The sequence below is a fragment of the Nipponia nippon genome, unplaced genomic scaffold (assembly GCF_047370975.1).
Source record: "Nipponia nippon isolate SJK-2023a ecotype South Korea unplaced genomic scaffold, ASM4737097v1 scaffold_11, whole genome shotgun sequence".
Taxonomy (NCBI): domain Eukaryota; kingdom Metazoa; phylum Chordata; class Aves; order Pelecaniformes; family Threskiornithidae; genus Nipponia; species Nipponia nippon.
This window is the reverse complement of record NW_028262302.1, coordinates 7,574,469-7,593,582: the sequence shown is the minus strand read 5'-3', so window position 1 is coordinate 7,593,582 and position 19,114 is coordinate 7,574,469. Positions and strand designations below refer to the sequence as shown.

The following is a 19,114-nucleotide window of genomic DNA, read 5'->3' as shown; positions in this document are numbered from 1 at the left end:
ATCGATTATGCATGCACGCCACTGAAAACACAGGCTGCTAAAGTGCCAGAGCCCTGCTGGATAATTTATAGGCTGGTGTTAGTATTCACAGAGCGGTGGGCAGAGTTCAAAGGAATGAGGTGGAGAATAAAAGTTTGAGTCTTATGAAAACACTGTCACAGCCAGCACGAGCCTCAGCTCCACAAAGGGCTTCACTTGTGCTGGGTACAGGCAGAAGCCCGCAGATATTATCACAGCAGGAGCCAGCAAGTACCATCTTGGCACAGGGGCAGAGAGTTCAGGGAGGGTGCACAACCAGAGTGTGCAAACTTTGCAAGTGTCTGAGCACATACCTGCTTGGCTTTTGGGAAAGCATGGGAGAGCTATGTGCCAAACAGCCCGTGACCCATCTCCCACAACCCTTCTTCACAATCCTCTTGATTCTTCTAAGGCCTTCCATACACCAGATTTCCTGAACTACTTCTGCCAGAGGTAAACACCAAGCAGGGATTAACTGAAGACCTTCACATGCCTTGTTCACTTGCAATCTCACCAGGATTTGAAACCAGGACTTCAGGGAAGAAATTAATCATAATAGGCCACCCAAAATGCAAGGTTTTTTTAGGTGAGCTTGAGTTTTCCAGCTTTATCACTGCCTGAGCCTCTTAGCCATCTAGTTATCAGGAGAGAAAGATGGGAAGACGGTGAGGTCATCAATTTACTAGCCCTATGTCTGCTCACGTTTGAGATTAGACACAACACCAACGGCATTAGAATAAGTACTGTGCCGTTGACTTCAGCAGAGACGTAAAGCAAAGGCTGCCTCCCCTGTCTTCTCTTCTCTCTCTGCAAGGCTACTATAAAACCAGATCTTACAGACAGACATATAGGTGTGCACCACGCACTGCCACTAACCATCTAGCGCAGGAAAAGGAGTACAAGGGAAAGCCCAGTATACATACAAGATTAACTAAGGGGTTTAACCAATATTTTACTATTGCATGCATGCCCAGATACCACCTTTAAACTCCTTGTCATAGCACGTTTCCAAAGTACTCAGCATACCCCTCTCCAACCTTATTCCTTCCAGAAGAGACTTGTCTGAAGGTACAAGTAATTTTCTGATCTAGAAACTTTTCTAAACTAAGCTTTCTGCCCTTTGCAACACATACCCGAACTAAGAAGGCACACAGGAATTTGGTATCATACAGTGTGCTGCTAGTATACCAACAAGTACTCGTCTCACTCACTTCATCCTGCAGGTTACAGTCTTCAGGGACATTCTGTCTGGGTGCAGTACTTGAGGCTCAATCAATTATAGAAAGATATCTTTATTAGAGGCCACAGAGGGGCACGCTTTAGAAACACAGATCACTTAGAAAGAAAACCTTTTGTTCTACATTTGGACAGCATCACACACAACAAGATTCTTGTGTAAGACTGGGGAATACAGTAATATAATTAAATAGATTAATAGTCACTAAAACTAGTCTCCTCTCCATACAATTACAATATAAAGTTGGATTTTTCTCCATAGAGTCTGGAGGACTAGAGTATTGATAGATGCCCATTGTTTTAATCACGCGAGGGTTAGGGGGGAAGGGGTTGAAATAAGGAATCTGTCTTTTTACTCTTTTGAGCAATGGCACAGAATCTCCATGAAGGGCTGGCAATATTGTTACATGGAATATGTAACTTCATTAGTTCCATTTCTAAATATGTGGTGATCATCAGGGTCTTTGCAATTAATCTAGTTAGTCCACAGTATCATTTCAGGTGGATTTTCAACAGTAATGTTATTAAAAGTACATGGTGCACAGCACACAATTTTGAAGGTTGGCAGCATCTGCTGATAAGCTTGACAACCATTAACTGAGAGAACAGTTTGGGATAGAATCTTCAACCAATCCTAAGATGCAGAGTATACTAAATGTGATTAAATAAATCGGTCTGTTGTCTATGATCTTCAACAAAAAGAACTGAAACTCCTTCTACTGAATTTGAGACCCATTTTAGAGATAAGAAATAGAGATAGCAATTTGCTTTTGTCATGAAATAATTCAATGGCAGAATGAAAAAAAAAAGTTTGTGCCTCCTGCCCTTCCCATTTGATTATTTACCTCCTCACCTAAAGGAGGGAGGTGTCAGGGAAAAAAAATGGAAAAAAAACCCAATAAACAAAAACCCCATCAAATAAAGCGCATGAAAACATCTGGACAGAGTCCGGCAAAAAGAGGTTATAAAGCAGACAGAAAAGAATTTCATGGAAATAGAAAGAAGAGGTATAATGTGTTTAACATGGAAAGAGACAAAAATTACAGAGAAGAACAACCAAATCTGAAATGACATATAAATCAGTTTACAAACAGAACCATTTTCCCAACACAATTATGGTGACAGAAGAATCACTGGAGAGCTTTAAGAAATCATTCACTGAGCACTTACATGGGATAATCTAGCAAAGGGGCCCAGGAGACCTGGTTGATCTTAAAGAACAAACTCCTCAAAGCACAAGAACAGTCCAATTCAATGTGTGGGAAGCCAAGCGGGTATGGAAAGAAGCAGGCGGCTGAACGGAAAACTCCTGACAGAGCTCAAACACAAAAGGAAGCAAATGGAAGGTGAAAGTGGGGGTGTGCTCCCCAGAAGGAGTACTGAAACTCTGCCTCGGCACGTAGGATGAAAATCAGAAAAGCTTGAAATTGCATGAAAATTCATAAAATGTGAAACGCAGCAAGAAGGGCTTCTAAATGCACGCTGGTAGCAAGAGGATGACTAAGGAAGCTGTGGCCCCAGCAGAAGGATGCAGGGGACTGAAAAACTACCCACAGCAGAGGAAGACTGAGTTAGGGACCATTTAAGCAAACTGGGCATACTCAAGTCCCTGGGACCAGACAAGATGCCCCAAGAGCACCGAGGGATCCAACAATGGCTGATATCACTGTAAGGTCACTCTCAGTCACGTTCAAAAGGTCACAGTGGTTGAAGGAGGCACCTGATGACTGGAAACAGGTAAATGTCACACCTGTCTTCAAAAAGGGCAAGAAGGAAGATCCAGGGAATTATAGATTGTTCAGCCTAACATCAGTCCCAAGGAAGGTTATGCAGCAAGTCCTCCTGGAACCCATTATCAGGCACATGAATGACCAGAAGGTGACTGGGAACAGCCAGCATGGCTAAGGGAAAAAAATCAGCCAGATTGCCTTCTGTGATGAGATGACAGGCCCAATGAGGAAAAGGAGAGCACAGCTTTTGAAAGAGTCTCCAATAGCGTAATTCTAAACAACGGTATGTAGCTGTGCCAGGGGAAGCTCAGATTGGACATTAGGAAAAGGTTGTTCACCGAGAGGATGGCTGGACACTGGAACAAGCTCCCCAGGGAAGTGGTCAGGGAACCAAGCCTGTCAGAGTTCAAGGAGCATCTGGATTATGCTCTTAGTCATATGGGTTTAGTTTTAGGTAGTCCTGTGAGGAGCAGAGAGTTGGACTTAATGATCCTTATCGGTGCCTTCCAACTCAAGAGATTCTGTGATTCCATGATTTATAGACAGCTGGAACCAGGTGGGTGTACTGGAAAGCACATGGAAAACTGACTGGACTACTGCATCCAAAGGCTAGTGGTCGGTGGTACAACAACCCAATGGCAGCCAGTTACTAACAATGTTCCTCAAGGGTTCTTTGCTGGAATTGCTGCATTTTGTTGACATCCTTCTTGTACCGGGGAGCCCAGAACTGGGCACAGGAAGCAGATGTGATGCCACAAGTACTGAGTATGGGGAAATAATCCCATCCCTTGACCTGCTGTCTATGCTTTTGCCAACACTGTTCAGTATATGATTAGCTTCCACCACTGCAAGAACCATCCTGATGATTAGGGGCTAGAGCGTGATATGCAAAGAAGCTGGGAGAACTGGGTATGTTCAGCTCAAGAAGAGCTAAATATTTGGTCCTCATTCTCCACACTCTTCAGCTCCAAACCTAAAAACTCTACAAGCACCTATGAAACCTCACCTTCCATTAAGTAAGCATAAAGGACAAACGGAAGCATGGAGACATTACAACCCAAAAAAACCACAGTGCTTTTAGTTACTTGTTTCCAAAGGCACACAGAATTCTGTAGTAGAGCCAGGAATAAACCTTAAAACAGTCAACTCCCTTTTCCATAAACGCTTGCCCCAAAAATGTGTTCTAGCACTAATGGTCCCATAATTCTGCAGTTTGTCTGTATTGGAGGATTCCTGGCAACCACTTCACCCAGAATAACTTAAATAAGACTTGATCGGACAGTTGAAGCTTTACTTTTTAGACCATTTTAACTACTCACCATTACCTACATGCTATAAAACATGCAGCTGCATCTAATGTCCCACGATCACTTCTGGGCTGCCGAACAATAAATGCCATGGCAGACCCAAGTGGGAGATGGGTGCTGGCAACATAAGGGTTAATAGAAGGCACATTTATACCATGCCTGATGTTGGCATACTGTGTGGTGATAATAAACCACACAGTAAAAGAGAGAGGATATCACAGCACCACACAAAGTTACTTGATATAATTCACTTTCAGAAAAGACGACAACCTAAAATTACCTGATGTCTGTCCTGCATTTTGTGGTTTTCTCAAGGTAACGCCCAAAACAAGACACATGTGAATGCAGCTGCTGGCATAGGCAGAGCTCCTAAAGCCAAGAATGCCCAAGCTCCTCAGCAGTGTGGTACAGCCACACATCTGGAACAACTGCTCAATGTGCAGCTGAATCAGAGCCCTCCACGCTTTCAGGCACTCTTGCACTCACCAACATACAAGACCAAGGACAGAACCTATATGCACAAAGTTGTTGCCTATGAATGGCATTAGATAGTTTTTGCATCACCTTGGTAAGACACTTCAGCCAACAAACTTCTTGTGTTATGCCACTTACTTTGGATATTCATCCTGCTGAGATCCATCAGTCTTTTCCCAGCATCCTTTTAAACACAGCACCAAAATTCTGTGCTTATTGTCTCATTCTCTTTCCATAATAAAAAACCCTATAGTTTCCCTTAAAAACTGCAGCGGACACTTCATTGTTGGACCAGTGTGTCTCCCTACCTACATCAGATGAATGATGGTAAGTTTTGGGACAGAAAAACCTCATCAAGTGAGAATTAAGCTGTTTAAATAAAACAGATGGAAGATGCACACACAAAAACACCGAAGCAAAGGCCGCAGCTTGAATTATTGTTGTAATCCTTTGCCACATGCCTACAGAAAGCTTGACAACAGCTAAGCTGTCAACATGCTATCATACCACCCATCCTGCTGACCAATCTTTGTTTTTCTTTACTCCCCCAGTTATCTGTGTCCATCTGTTGTCTCCTGTCTCATCCTTAGCTTGCTAGCTCTTTGGGGCAGGGAACATTTTTTGCCCTGCGTTTGAATGAGGATTGCATAGGTGCTACCACAATAGGCAGGGATAACAACAACAACAATAATTAGGTTATATCTTACTATCTCCTTGGGTTGGAATGTTTCCCTCCTGACTTCACAGCAGTGTTGAGAAACAATTATTACTTGGTGCAATGTGGGGCCTCATAAACAAATAATTACATCCAAGCCTACCTTCGACCATTTCACCAGTCATCCCTTGAGGCCTGAATCTGCTGAGCTCTCCATATGCTCCAAATGGTGAGTGTGTGTGAACTCAGCTCCAGAAGAAGACACCAGCCTTGCAGTGCAGCAGGACTAACACCCTGCATATAACCCTTAGATTTTCCCTGGACAGCACAAGCTTCCTACACACAAACTGTTGCCTCCTACTTTTGCGTGTCAACCTTGACTCAATTCTAGTGCCAAGAAGTACAGGATAACATCTTCATCCTCCCCTCACTCTCAAGAATGGCAAGAGCCTGCAGTTACAAGTTTATGTAAGAAGGCGGAAAATAGCACACACATAGTGGCCAACCCCAACGTTGTCCAAGTTCAACAAGCATATATCCCTGGATGTTCTGTTAAACCAAAAGGAAAGAACTTCCTTCATAGAGAAGTTTTGTTAGGGGAACCAGATGTCTGCACTGGAGATGCTCAGAAATTCACTCGAGGCTTGACTGGCTCCAGACAGGCTGTTCATGTAAATCTAAGATTCAGGAAAAGATAGAGGTAACACATCACATAGTATGTCTTGGATTACGTTCTAGTAGCCACTGAAAGCTTTTGCTGAACCCTCAGGGAAGAAAAGCGCCATTCCCCAATCCTCCTCTCTGGAAGTGCCATGAGCCCCTTTCACAAGTACTGAAGCGTATGTCTTTACTGAATCAGGCAGTAAGCTCCCTCTTCTCAAATCCACTGGTGCTAACGCACCTCCTTGCAATGCCTAATCCACGCTACTCTGCTTTAGGCAACTGGAAAAAAAAGATGTTGCAGAGAGGAAAATCCTTTGCCCTTGTCCACTGCATTTGATGGAAGAGCACAGAAAAGTCATCTTGTAGTAACTGTGACACACCATACAAACCTGCAGGGGTTTTTAACAGGTGAAAACAGAAGTGTAAGTCTTCTTTTCCATCTCCAAATCATTTCTCCAAATCTTCCCAGTGTAAATTAATCACTACCCAGGATAAGAGTGTCGAGTAGCTTCCATTCCCTAGTTATGAGGATGCAGAAAGCTGGGCCAGCCCTCTGCTTGCTTGCTATCTGCAGAAATAGAAAGGCTTACAGTGCTGGATGCTAATGTGGCACTGCTGAACACACAAGCTCCCTCAGGCCTTTTTGGGACATGCACTGTAAAACTGGATCGTGCCAGGGGCATGGAAGGTGTTGCAGAGGCATTTGCAGGGGAGTGTTTTGCCCTGGCCCTGCCTCCCCATGCTCCCACCGCAACAGCCAATGAGGGGAGAAGCTTGCCTTTTGGAGAGTGCAAGAGGTATCAGGACCAGGCATCAGAAGTTCAGGCAGCCCATTCCCCTTCTGAACCGGTCAAAACTATAATAAAAAACCTAGATAAAATTTGGTGTCTCTGTCTTATCTGCTCTCAAAACTTCCTGTGATGAGGGCACTACAACCTCTCTCAGGAAGCTGGTTTGATGCTTAACTATCCAAATACTCATAAAGCTTTTCTTAGCACCCATCTCCACATCTTCCTTGCTACAAATTAAGCTGATTACTTCTTGTCCTATCCCCAGTGGACACAGAGAACAATTAATCACTGTCTTGTTAAAACAAGCTTTTAAATATTGGAAGACTTTTCATATCCATTGTCAATGTTCTCTCTAGACTAAACCAACCCAGTTCTTGGAGCCTCTCCTCGCAGGTGGCGCTTGCTGCTCTGGCTGCCTTCTCCTCATCTCCTTCCGCTGTTTCTGGTTTTACTGCTCACACTGGACGCAGTGCTCTGCTGTGGCTTCAGCAGCGGCTGCTAGAGTAGAAAAACTACCGCCTGTGTGCTACACGTGACACTCCTGTTAAATATACCCCAAAATGAGATTTGCTTTTTTGCAATGTCACCACACTGTTGACTCACATTCAGTCTCTGACTCACTGTAGTGCCTCCCAGATCCTTTTCTGCAGTTCTGTTGCCTGCCTTGTTATCCCCCATTTTACATGTAGACATTTGATTTCACCTTCTCAAGTGCAGTACTTTTCATTTGTCTTTAATAAATTTCTTCTTATCGAATTCAGACCATTTTCCAGTTTAATATGTATATGATCTATGTTGTGCCAAGAAAGCAGATCAACTTCCTGCCTCATGTTACACATTGGCAACAAAGAGAGCATGGAAGGAAGAACTGCTGTGTTCAGGCAAACTTCTTAAAAGAGTTACTGTCTTATCAAAAGCCTATCAATTTGTTATTCCCTTTTCACTCTGCATTTCTACCTGATACACTGTGGTCTTAATAAACAAACAGTAGCTCACTCTAGCCTCATAAAATACATTTATTCAAGGAAATTACAATCCGCTGCCAAAAAAAGTAAAGCAGCATCCCAGGCACCACGTCACTCTATGACTTAAGCTAGTCCCAAACAGAGCTGCTAGCAACTCATTAACTAGGTCATATCAACCAACAAGGAAAACAAGGGACACATTTAAAAAAACAACTATATTGAGCTAAATCCCTAAGACCTGGCTCAACAAAATTATGCCTTTTGGTCCGCTGTTGCTGGATACACCCTCAATATGTATTTGATTAATGACTTGTATGAAATGACATCAGGGATCAACTTGTTTCCTTGTTTCCCATAAAGCCCTTAACATTTGATTCCCAGATAAGTAGCAGGTATTTCAAATGCATATACCTGAAATTATATTGTATCATACCTTCTTTCAAAGCGCTGCATGAGCTGACCAGACAAGCAAGCAGATTTTGATTCCAGGACTTCAATGCAATATCAGGCACACAGAGTCCCTGAGAAGGCTGGCCTTAGTCCCATCACAGGATTCCTACATTCCCCATCTCTGTCCCCCCAAAAATGTCACAACAATCAATAATTTAAAATTTCTTTTCTTCATGGTCTACAAAAAGATTGCGGTGTGTAACCAGCCATAGTAACAGAACAATTAAAGAAACCAGAATCCCACAAATTAAGACAGACGTTAAGGTACTTGAAAGTGTCCAGAGGAGGGCAACAAAGCTGCTGGAAGAAACGTCCTATGGGGAGTGGCTGAGGACTCCGGGTTTGTCTAGTTTGGAGAAAAGGAGGCTGAGGGGCAACCTCATTGCTCTCTACAACTTCCTGAGGCAGCAAACTGGAGAGGGAGGTGCTGATCTCTTCTCCATGCTATTCAGTGACAGGACATGTAGGAATGGTTCAAAGATGCATCAGAGGAGGTTCAGACCAGATATTAGGAAACATTTCTTTACAGAGAGGGTGACCAAACACTGGAACAGGCTTCCTAGAGGGGTGGTCGATACCCCATGCAAGTCAGAGGCATTTGCACAATGCCCTTAATATCCTTTAACTTTTGGTCTGCGCTGAAGTGGTCAGGCAGTTGGACTAGATGATCGTTGTAGGTCCCTTCCAGCTAGAACTATTCTATTCTCAGATACACAAAGCCATCTTTTCAAGGAACTCAATGCTTTACAAATTATAATTTTGAATTTTCAGTGGATGGAGAAAGTGACAACTAGTATGAAAAACTGGTTTGACACGTTCTGGGAAAGAACTACAGACTTCTGCTTCTTAAGTTAATACTTAAGGACCATCCTGCCTGCTCTGCTGACACTTCATACCACTGTAGTGATGTTCATGGGTCATGCATCAGTACATGCTGAGGGCAAGCTGGCTGAAAAGCAGCTTTGCAGAAAAGGACTTGGGAGTCCTGGTGGACACCAAGTTGAACATCAGCCAGCAATGTGCCCTTGCACAAAAGAAGGCTACTGGTATCCTGGACTACATTAGGAGTGTTGACAGCAGGTTAAGGAAGGGGATCCTTCCCCTCTACTCAGCACTGGTGAGGCCAAACCTGGACTACTGTGTGCAGTTCTGGGTTCCCCAGTACAAGAGAGAGATGGACATAATGGGGCGAATCCAACAAAGAGCCACAAAGAACGTTAAGAACATCTCTTGTATGGGGAATGGCTGGGAGAGCTGGGACTGGTTAGCCTAAAGAAGAAAAGACTCCAGGGGTATCTTATCAATGTGCATAAATACCTGACGGTAGGGTGTAAAGATGACAGAGCCAGGCTCTTTTCAGTGGTGCCCAGTGACAGGACCAGAGGCAATGGGCACAAACTGAAACACAGGAGGTCCTGTCTGAACATCAGGAAACACTTTTTTACTGTGAGGGTGACAGAGCCCTGGCACAGGTTGCCCAGAGAAGCTGTGGAGTCTCCCTTCATGGAGATATTCAAAAGCCAACTGGATGTGGTCACCTTTTCTAGGTGGCCCTGCCTGAGCAGGTGGTTGGATCATGTGACCTCCAGAGGTCCCTTCCAACCTCAACCATTCTGTGATTCTGTGGGTTTCATCAGCCATCAACAGGTCAAAAGTCTTCCTGGAAAATAGTTGCTCCATGGCTTAATCTATTCCTTTTCAAATATGTCCTGAGGCTACAGCAGATCCTTCTGTAGTCTAATATTGCAGATGGTGCAGAAAAGAATTTAGCAGCCAGGATGGGTTCCTTCTTAGGACAATGCTGCCATTCCGCTTATTGCATGAACTGACCAAGATCTTTGTGAGATTACTTTAATTCAGACTTACGCAATGCTCAGAAAGGTCAGACGGGTTATCCCCTCCTTTCTGTTATTTCCCAGAACTAGTGAAGACAGAAAGCACAGTGGGCAAAGTAATTCAAATCAAACCGTTTAATGCCGTAAGAATATATTGCTCACATCAGTAGAGAGATTTACTCCAGATAAGATCTCACGACTAAAGCAAGGACTCTTATGTTCCCTATGTGTCCCTAACACCTGGAAGCACAAAAGGAGGGCAGCGTAGCCTCCCACTAGCTCTGCCAGTCTAATGAACAGAAGAGAGTTCAACTAAGCAAGAGAGGGAGATATCACAATCTCGTCTCACCTTCCAGTGCTTTGAAGACCAGAAGAGAAAATGTTAAATGTGCACATCACAATCTTATACCCATGTTCAGTGACTGCCTTATCCACACGCAGTAAATGAAGGTCAGTTGAGCTACTAGATATCTGCAAGTCATGAAAGCAAGTACGCCGTTATGACTAGTGCCTTAACTGGCACCACTGCTTAATTAATTTATAGATACAACAGTAACTACAAGAGTAGAAAATCAGGAGAGTGCCAAACTGAACAGAAAGCCTCTTGAACACTAACATGCCTTGAAAAATCTCTCTTCCATTTTGCTTTTTAATAAAAATGAAATATTTAGTTACTTATATTTTATAAGAAAATACAGCTGGCTACCTGGTAATTCCTTAGCATGCATCAGTTGAAAACTGTGCAGTTACAGAGGGAACAAGATTCTCCCTCAAGACGAATGAAGGACTCTAAACTTAAGGTGAACAGGTTTTTCTTTAGCCCTTTCCTTGCTTTCCTCCATGAGTGGTCATGAAGACAGCTGACAGAAGGTCCTTCCACACAATCCTCACCAGGTCCTGTTCCTCCACACTCCATTTAGTTTCTGCAGTTCAAGCAGATTCCTTTTTCCCCTGAAATCAATGTTTAATTAACACATTATTGGAAAAAAAAAAAAAATGGGCTGCAACAGCAGACTGAAATGAAGCCAGCACCTCCCTGCTCTGCAGATGCAGCTGGTCCCATCAGACAGTTACCTCACTGGAGAGTTCTTCCTCTCCTCATCCTCCTTCAGCTGCCAGCAAACATCATCCTCTTGCTTAGTTACCTTCCCTTCCATCCCCATAGGACTCTTCGCCTCCTTAGAAGTGGTTCACAACAGCAGGAAAGTCAGAAAATAGAGGGAGAAGGGGAGCAAGTGCTCTCTGGGTAGCCTCACAGTATGACCAAAGCCTCACCTTTAATCCTGCCATCCCCATAGGAGCAGCACACTGATTCCCTTGATGATACCCCCCATCAACACAGCAACAGGATCAGCAGCGCAGCGCAAACAGGACAGTATGCTTTGCAGGACGCTCCCAGGGTCAAACTCACAAACAGATTCTGGGACTACGCGCAGCTATTATGTACCCAAAGGCAGTGGAGAAGCTACCGGCAGCCTCAAAAGGTTTACATCATACCTCCCCCCGTCCTCATCAATTATTATTCTGTCCCATTCCTTGGCTCTCATCCGGCTGCTGGGAGGTACTTGGACGCAGGGGATGCTGCAGCACTGTCAAGGGCATTATGAGGCAGGCCTAGGCCTCGGGCGCCCTCCCTGCTAAACACACAGGCACCCTCACTACAGGGTTGGCGCAGCAGGCAAGAGACAACAGAGTCCATGAACTCCTGAGCTGGACTGCCCTAGTTATGAAGGGAGACATCAGGATCTTTGAAAGAGTCTACTATCCCAGCACAGTCATTCCCAGGATCCAAAACTACTAGTGTTAATTAGTTCCTGTGATGTGATGGATGACAAGCAGCAGGGCCAGGAATGACACAAGCAGATTGTGTTCTAAATAAGCCATCCCTCACCATCAAGGACAGAGGAAAGAATTTGGAAAGGACAGGAGCTGAGCACACCATTGAGAGATGACAGGTATGCTGACAGAGCCCCCCTCATCCCTGATGTTCCCTTCCCAACATCCTGGCTCACTCCTGCTGCCAGCAGACAAGAAACAGGCAGGGGAGCGTGCCTGGGAGAGAATTCCGGCACAGGGCTGTGAGAGACAAGGGGAAAGCTCTAAGAGACATGGGGAAGCAAGGCAGATGAAGGGCTAATCCTCTCTGTAGCAAGGGGCCACATTTCAGACAGAGTTGAACTTCTGATGGCTGCAGGCACACCTCCGCTACCCTCTGCAAAGCCATATAGTGATGCCTGCAGCAGCCCGGAGTCCCAAGAGGCTGCAGGCTTTAGCCCAGACAGAGGACTCTGCCAAGCTGGCTGTGTGGTGTACAGTTCCCAACAACTGTCCACAGTGCTCAGAGAACGCCTTTTTCTGTGAATGGCAACAAGAGAAATCGTATCCCCACCTTCCCTTAAGGAAGGACACAGGATCTTCCAACACCGCTGGCATATTTCCACTAGGAGTCTTATTGCTCAACTTTTCAAGCATGCCACTACAGGGACACTGCACTTCATCCCTACTAGACCTCAGTAAAACCATACTCAGGCTAGCCCAACCCAAAGTCACAACTTTTCCATGACAAAAAAAAAAAAAAAGTACAAATGCAGAGCACTAAAAATGCCATCCACTGCCCACAACAAGGAGAAAGGCAGAACAAACGTCTCCCATGCTGCCCTTCTACAAACACGTCTTGTTCTGGCTGTTTGGATTGGCAGCGAGAGGTCGAAACACCATCTTTGATTCCCAGAGTCCTTTATGCACAGGAATTGCCTTTGCCTATGCCCATGTGAGGAGAAACCAAAGAAAAGAAAAAGCAAACTACCTGACCCAAGATTATATAGTGTGTTGGTTTCAAGAAGCTACCAATCCCTCTAGCACCTTGGTTTCCGAAATGCAAAATATCTTCCTCACCACTTGCTGTATGAATTAAGAGCCAACTCTGTTAGATTGACAGACTCTGCTATTAACTAGAAGAGGGGGATGAGGGGGAGAAGAGAGCTGATAATAATTTCCAAGGCTGAACCAAAATTTGGGTAATTTCTGGTTCCAGCTGCATTGGCAATAGTCCCAAAATAAAGCCTGTCTCCTCTTCATGCTCGTGGGGGCAGGGGCAGATAAAGTTAGATGCATTTTGTTTTTAAATTAAACATCATGTCTCTTGAATCATCAGAGGCCATCTCTTATCCTGACTTGTGGTCATCACAAAGCGTCTGGCTCCTTCAGTTTGTTCTTGGCCAGATCACTAAGTGTCCTTATCCTTGATACAGCATATCACAGCTCAGTCAATATCCAGAGATCCACCATCACATGCCCAGAGTGCAGAGCTGAGGAGAGGGCAAAGGAAAACAGATCGGGGTGGGGGGACAAAAAAAAAACCACAAAAAAAACCCCAAACAAACAAAAAACACCACACCACACACTCCACTTCTCAAGACAGGTAAACTCAAAAGCCCTGGAAGAGGCTGCAGAAAACAAAAGCAAGAAGTTCAGTAGATCCACTGAAATACCACTGCTGCTACAACAAGAAAAGGACTAAATTCTCCCTTCCCGGGAATATGCCAGACAAGAGCGAGAACATCTTGTGCAGTTTGAAGGTGTCTTCTAGGTTGAGGGTTTAAATCCAATCCTAACACAAAAAGAATAAGAGTTGCCTGCACCTGATGGCTTGGTAACTTGCTTGAAAAGGGAGGGAGGAGGCATACTTATTTCCTTTTTGCACGGGAACTTAGTTCTTAAAATCTACCACCATCACTACCATAAACTACCCCTGGTACCACCTCTGAACGCTCTGCAGGAACTGAGTTCCCCTCTCACTTCAAGGGTGCAAATCATTCAGGGTCAGGAGTAAGTTCCAGCGCTATGTGAAGTTCACACTGCTCCGTTGGCTGCGCAAGCTTGAGGAAGGACAAAGCACCACGGTCAGGAACTGCTGAGCTACAAAACTCACATTGCAATCATTGAAGTTTACCTAAAATAATGCTTTTTTCCAACCTTTCCTATTCCTGCTAACAAATAATTTATAAACAGAGGCTCACTGTGCCACGAGAACACACTAGTACCTTAATCATTGGGGGAATAGAGGAACCATAAAACCAGGGCCCACCTTCACCCTGCAGGGTACCAGGGAGGCAGTCTCTCGGGGGGAGCAGGGACATGGGCCCTGCAGCACCCTCTGCCTGTTCCTCAGCCAGCCACTGCGTCATCTTTGACAGCAGCCATGGCTGGCCTACAAGCACAGGAGCTGCAGCACAACAACCATTTCTGAAGTGACTGGGGTAAATGGGAGGGCAGGGAGAGATCAAAAAGTAACTATGGGTGAAGCTGGGCAGCTGAGGCAAGATTGGTTCTGGTGAGCACAAAGCAGGGGAGGAGGGGAAACGCGTATCTCTCCGGGCATCACCCATACCAACAGCGTGGGGCACTGGACACGCCCCTGCCCCATCTTCCTGGCTATAGTTTACTATTGCACCTCAAGGTCAGAGTAAAAGGAGAAAAGCAAAAGGCAAACAACAATAGCCCTAGACAGATCTATTTATTCAGCTTTTGCTATTGCTCCATGAAGTGGAAAGATCCAGAAACACGGAGACCTCGGAGCAGGCGCAGCCACACGCAGGAGATGAGAAGCAGCAGCTGGCGGAACCACAAGAGCACCTTCCTCCCCCAGCTCCCCTCTTCCCCGGGCGCGAGCAGCCCGTGACCAAGCAAGGGGGTCCTTTGCACTCAGAAAAGGAGGGTGCTGAACAGGTCTGCGAGCCTTGGAGAGGGTCCTGGCCTGCTTGAAACCCAAGAAAAGCCTCCCCTTCACTGCCTCTGCTCCCCCAGCCCTGCGCACCAGCCACCCGCAGCCACACACTGAGGCTTGCGGGGCCCTTCCCCATGTTCTAGCTGGGGGAAAAAAGGAAAGGAGTGAGGGAGGCAGGAAGAGACTCATCTTCCTTTGGTCTCCCCCCGCAGCCTTTTCCCCGCTCTACTGAGATCTGAAAAGCCATGGCTCTCCTGCAGAAGAGCAGAAACACACAGAGCTTTTTCCCCCTCCTCTCTTGATTCACCACCCTCCATCCAGCCTCCGGCAGGGACTGCATGGGAATGGCGATATTCCTGTATCGCCCAGCTCAACGGCACAGATAAGCTCAAAGAGGGCAAGGGAGGATGGCACAAGCGGACAAGGTGGGAAGGCTTTGTTTGGTCCTGGCTCCAGTGCAGCCCACCCCCTCTTCATCGCAATGCCCTCCAGCTCAGACATGCAAGGAGGCGTTGGGAAGGGAGGGGGCCTGAGGTGTTTATGAATTTTGTTTCCCCCATCAAGGGGACGGCTCACTCCCCCGAGCATGCCTGGCTCTGCCGGAGCTCCCTGGAGTAACCTTTATTCCAGTGTGTCGCAAGCATGTATTTCACGGATGGTTACACTGAATCATTATCACCAGACGTTCATTTGACCAAAATAATGTTATTAGCATCGTCAGGACCATTCCCCCCCCCCCCGGTACACATACGCTCCCCTCCAACCCCCAGGCCCCTGCCATCCACATAGGGCACACCCCTCCCCGACACAAAATCTCATGATGTGTGACACAATGTCCGAGAAAAGAGAGCGGCAAGAGGGGCTGGCGAAATGGATGGACGTGCCTTTGGCATTTACTGCATTCCCTACCCTCTGCCAATGTTTATCAGCCACACGAACACACACACACACAAAGACGCACACACAAAAATCGGAATTAAATCATGGCCTGTCCTAGGTACATGACTATGGGTGTATGAGTGTGTGCACGTGTGCCCAGGCTGCGGTCACAGTCCTATCGGGAACCCAAATCTGTGTGGCATGAAGCAAAGGTCATCATGCCACTGTTGTGATGCACTAAAAAAAAAAGCCGCAGAGCCATCAGGATGTAACACAGAATTTTCTCGTCAAGGGACGAGAAACCTTCGGGGGGGGTGGGGGCTGGGAGGAGGAAAGCGGGTGTGCAGATGGGGGGGATGGGGGGAAATGGCAGAAAATGGGGAGGAAAATGAATACAAAGCTCCACTTCGCTAATCCAAGATAGACAATCCATCCCTTCCCCCCTCTCTACGCCCTCCCTCCCCCCGAAATGTTGGTGCAGATGGATTTCTGTATCTTGGTTTTGCAGCAGTGGGTCTAATGACTCCCATACCAAACCCTCTCGCTATGATAACCCCTCCCACTATTTTTTTTTTTTAGACCAGGCTGAAGAATAATGTGTTTTTAGAGATAATGGGTTTTATAAAAAGAAAAGAAAGAGGGACGCAGCGTAGACATTCTGCGAATAAGCTGCTCCCCGCATCACCCCCATCTTCCCCCAACCACACAGCCCGATTTCACCCCCTCCCATCATTCTCCAGCCTTTCCCCATCAGCTCCCCCAAGGAAAAGAAAAAAACCCACAACACGATCTGGGTAGCCGATCTCAAAATCCCAAGCACTAATCCGCTTGAATTTGTTCTTCCCCTTATATAAGCAGCAGCACGTCAACATGTTCAGTGGAAACGCAGCGTAAAATGAGGCCAGGCTACAACCATGGAACAGGGGTGATATCGGCAGATATCGCTTCTATCGAGAAGCCATCACCACCAGGATGATGAAATCAAGTATTGGGCTTTCAGCTGTTCCCTCTCTTTATTTATTTATTTTTCAAGGCTTACTCTAATTTTATTTCGTTTCATTTTGGTTTCGCTCTACTTCATTTTTTAAAGGACAAAAGTGAAATAAATAATTAAAAGCCCAGAGACATACCCCACCGGAAGGTGCCCGAATGCTCCAGAAAGAGAATCCTCACCTCATAACTTTTTTTTTTTTTTAATAAATACATACAGTCCTGTTGCTCCCGTTATCCCCAAACTTCCCATGTCCCCAGCTGCACCTCCTTACTCCCAAAAAACAGATACTTTGTTAGAGAGAGACGAATATTTAAGAAACTGTCAAAGACCGAAAAGAAATCAACAGAGAAATGGAAAATTATGTCTATACAATAATCTAGTTCGTTCAGCTGACAAAGTGTGTCCAGTCCCAAAACCAACAGCAATAATCTCTGCAACCTCCTCCCCCCAAAAATACTAGTAACCCTTAGATAAACTTGTTCAACTTAGCACCGATGACCATTTTAAGTTAAACCAGTGACAGACGTAACACCCTTCTGGTTCACGTTACAATTAATAACTGACTGTATCGTCACGGCAAACAAAACCTTTTGTGATCAATTTTCCCCCACCTACTCAACATCTCTCTTAGACTTTTCACCGGTCTAGTTAAGAGTTCGCCCCCTCAAAAAATTACCCCTAAAAATATGCAATAAGCAGGTATTGGTGAGCGGTCGTTTCAATATTCACCTTTTTTAAGAGGGCTGTGTGCTTATCACGGAACAATTGCGTGCAGTAAAAAATACAGGAGAAACAATTGATATTTAGGAAAAACAGAAATAATTTCTTAAAACTATTTGCAACGAAGCGTTGAACAGTTTGACCATGGAAAGGTGGAAAGAGAGCTTGGAAAAGCGAAAGACTGAAAGTGTCCTTTTTATAAACGATTTGATGTTTTTAGCCTCGGTTCTGCCTCCCCGATCCTTTGGTTTTTCTGCCGCTGATCTCATGCCTAATCTTTTTTATTGTTTTCTTTGGGGGAGGGGGAAGAAATCAGGAAAAAAAAAATTTTGAAAGCAAAAGATTTCAATTTTAACAAAATACATCCTTAAAGAGCACTGCTTAAATATGTTACTTCGTAGCTACAAAAGACTGCAATTAAAATAAATTTAAAGAGTAAGCAAAAGACAAGTCACCTGCAAAGCACCAGAGTCAGTGCCCTTAGGTAGGAGAATTACATCACTCCCTGACTGAATGATGTTTTCTTTTAAATTATAAAGCAGGTAGATTTTTATTTTTTTTTTACAAAAAAAGAGAAAAAAAAACCCACAGTGGTTATTTCACATACATCTTGCACGACGAAAGCATTGAACCAACCTTTAAGGTCACTGACTGCCTGAAAACCCACAGCAGTCGCTCACGGTGGAAGTTTTCAGGCAAGACGGCTACTAAATCATTAATACAAACAAATGGAAGGCGGGGAGGAAAGGCGCTACTGTAATAGATCCGAAGACTTGGAAGAGGAAAAAATATTAAAGAAAAAAAAAAAAAAAACTTTAATCTTCAGCCTCTCTTCTTTCCTCATTAATATGTTTTTTAAAAGAAATCCTTAAGCTTTAGTCAAACAGTAGGCTCTCTCTAAGCGTCTCCCTGCTGTAACTCAGCGTAGTGTCTTCTTTTTCGCGAGCCCCCCCATTTTTCACTCCGAAAAGCCCCGCCGTGGGAACTGCGATTTCCCAAAAAGTCGGGCAAAAGGAGCCGGGGCCGGGAGCGTCCCGGGGGGTCGGTGCTCGCCCACTCCGCCCGGACGGGCAGCGCCCAGCCCCGCCGGGGAGCGGGGAACGGGGAGGAGGATAAAACGATCCGAAACAGTTGTCGAGAGGGGGGTCAGGAGAAACCCACCCGCGGAGCTCCGGAGCGGCGGCGCCCAGCGCCCGCCGGGCGGGCAGCCCCCGCCGATCCGTGCCGTGCCGTGCCGCCCCCCGCCCGCCGCCCCCTCTCACCTCCGCAGCCGGGCGGACGCCGGCCGCCGCGCCAACTCGCGGCTCGCCTCCGCTGCGGGGCAGGAGGCTCCAGCGTGGCCCCAGCCGCGGAGGCTCGCGGGGGTCCGGGGAGGCTGGGCTGGGCTGGCCGAGCCGAGCCGTGCCGTGCCGTGCCGTGCCGTGCCGAGCCGAGCCGAGCCGAGCCGCGGGCGGCCGCGGGCGGAGCTGCGCAGGGCTGAGCGCGCCGCGGTGCCGGAGCAGCCCGAGCCCCGCACACGCCGCCGCCGCCCCCTGCCGCCGCGCCCGCCCGGCCCGGCCCCGGCTTTTAAAGAGACCGCGGGCCCGCGCCCCCGGCCCCCCGACACGGTCCGCCCGGCCTCGGCGGCGGGCACGGCCCCGGGCACGGGCACAGGGCTCCGCCGGGCTTCTC

At 46.3% G+C, this 19,114-nt stretch overlaps 1 protein-coding gene across 9 annotated transcripts in view; it reads right to left on the bottom strand.

Annotated features, from left to right (window-relative positions):
• NRXN3 (neurexin 3) overlaps positions 1-18,895 on the bottom strand; it is a 1,031,986-nt gene extending 1,013,091 nt beyond the window's left edge. For 8 of the 9 annotated variants that reach the window (XM_087747422.1, XM_087747424.1, XM_087747429.1 and 5 more), the window contains exon 1: positions 18,706-18,895. The gene's annotated coding sequence lies outside the window, so the exon portion shown is untranslated. Of the gene's footprint in view, positions 1-18,604; positions 18,624-18,705 lie in introns of those variants that run through there. The other variant, XM_087747423.1, reaches the window with a different exon arrangement.
• Positions 18,896-19,114: the final 219 nt, after the last annotated feature.